The sequence below is a fragment of the Galeopterus variegatus genome, unplaced genomic scaffold, assembly GCF_000696425.1.
Source record: "Galeopterus variegatus unplaced genomic scaffold, G_variegatus-3.0.2 Scaffold10172, whole genome shotgun sequence".
Taxonomy (NCBI): Eukaryota; Metazoa; Chordata; class Mammalia; order Dermoptera; family Cynocephalidae; genus Galeopterus; species Galeopterus variegatus.
Window position 1 is genome coordinate 55,347 of NW_007736283.1, and position 2,440 is coordinate 57,786.

The following is a 2,440-nucleotide window of genomic DNA, read 5'->3' on the forward strand; positions in this document are numbered from 1 at the left end:
ATCTTTAAAAAAAAAAAAAAAAAAAGAACTGGAACCCCCTCCACATCCCCACGTAAGCATCTGTCACTGCTGTGAAATGCACGCACGGTGTGACGGACAGAAGTAAGACAGCCGAGTGACAGTGTAGGATCATGGCAGACCTTGCTCCTTGAAACAATTTTCTCTAATGACCCAGCATTATCCTCTCAATATTAACTATTTTTTTAATCCCTGTACATGCTCTTTGCTTCTAAAACAGGGTCTCTTCCCTGCCTGCCCCTGGATGTGAGGGCGGCCTCCTAATCCAACCCAGGATTAGCACTTGGCTTCCTTCCATGTATCTCCAAAGAACACTCCAGAACTAGTTTGTGGAGCTGTTTGTCAAAGCTAACAATTGTTATTTAAAAAAATAATAATAAGTAAATAAATAAATAAAAAGCTGGAACAACGTAATAACTTCGTATAGCATACATTATACGAAGTTATACGAGTCCTACTATCTAATCACTTCTCCACAAGGCCTCACCTCTCAATTCCCACAATAGGATTTCCCACCATCAACAGTTACAGTGGGGATTAAGTTTTTGAGGGGAAATTCAACCCAAGGCATTCCGCCCCTGGTCCCCCAAAACTCATGTTCTTTTCACATACAAATGTACTCATTTCATCCCCAAAGTCTTAAATTGTTTCAACTCAGAGGTCCAAACTGAAAGTCCCATCTGGGAAGACAAGACAAGTTGTCTACTTCCAAGGTACAATGGAGGGACACGCACCGGGTACATATTCCTGTTCAAAAAGGGAGAAATAGGCCAAAGGAAAGAAGTAACAGGTTCTAAATGAATCCAAAACCCAGCAAGGCAGGCATTAAATCTCAAAGCTGGAGAATCATGTACCTTTACTCCACATTTAACATCCTCTGCACACTGGTGCAGGGGTTGGGTCCCCAAGTACTTGGGCAGCTCCACCCCTATGGCTTTCCTGGTCTGAGGCCACAACTCCGCTCTTGCAGGCTGGCATTGCACACTGGTAGCTCCACAATTCTGCGGTGTCATGGCGGTCCCACTCCCACGGCTCCTTTAGGCATGGCGCTGATGGGTTTTCTCTGCTGAAACTTGATGCTGCATTCCCGGTCATCATTGCTCTAGTGAAAGCCGTCTGCAGTGAATCCATCCCTGTGACAGACCTCTTCCAGGGCCCCCAGACTTTTCCATACATCCTTTGAAATCTGGGTGGAGGCTCCCAAGCCTTTCCAGCTCTGGCATTCTGCGAGCCTGCAGACCTAACACCATGTAGTTGCCACCAAGGCTTCTGGCTTGGATCTTTCAAAGCTGAGGGTCCAGCCCCATGCCTGGGGCCAATTTAGCCAAGGTGGAGCAGCTGGGTTGTTAGAAGCAACATCCTGAGGTGGTCCTGGGCAGTGAGCATGTGGAGGGTGTCTCAGGCCTGTTCCCCAAGACCGTTCTGTCTCCCTGGGCCTTTGGGCCTGCAATGGAAGCTGCAGCCTCCGAGATCTCTGCAATGGCTTCAGGGCCTTTCTCCCATTGTCTTGGCTATTAGCGCCCAGTGGCCTGACAGCCATGCTAATGTCTTTAGCAAACAGTCCCTCTGCTGCACCATCTGATTTTTCTCTTGAAAATGCTCTCCGCTCCTCTACCACATGGTCAGGCTGCAAATTTGTAAATCTTTATGCTCTGCTTCCCGTTTAAGGCCTGGCTCTATGTTGCGCCTTTGCTGCCATAACTCAGCGTAGGCTGTTATAAGCAGCCACACAGCTTCCTTAATGCTTTGCTGCTTAGAAATTTCTCCTGCCAAATACTCTGGTTCACAGCTCTTAAGTTCCAACTTCGACAAAGTCCTAGGGCAGGGACACGATGCAGCCAACTCCCTTCTCAGATCATAGCAAGGGTGACCTTCGCCCCAGTTTCCAAAAAGCCCCTTCTCATTTACATCCGAGATCTTTTCAGAATGGCCTTGACTGTCCATATTTCTATCTACATTCTGCTCACCACATACAACCAGTCTCTAAACAGTCCCCACTTGTCCCTGGTTGTCTTATCTTCTAAACTTCTGCCATCATCTCAGCTTTTCTAGGCTGCTCCTTCAAACTCTCCCAGCCTCTCTTCAACACGCAGTTCCAAAGCCACTTCCACGTTTTCAACTATTTGTTATAAGCCACACTCCACTCCTGGTACCAACTTTTTGTCTTAGTTTGCTTCTGTTGCTTATAACAAATTACCTGGAACCAGGTTATTTATAAGAAAACAAAATTTATTGCTTAGTTTCAGAGGATGCAAGTCCAAAGTCCAGGGGACACATTTGGTGAAGGCCTTGGTGGTCACAACAGTGACAGCAGGGCATCACATTGTGAAATGGTGGTGCAGAGAAAGCAGAGAGAGGAAAAGACAGACTCTCCTCTTCTTTTGAAGCCCTCAGAGCCACGCCCCTGACCACCGTTTGTAGC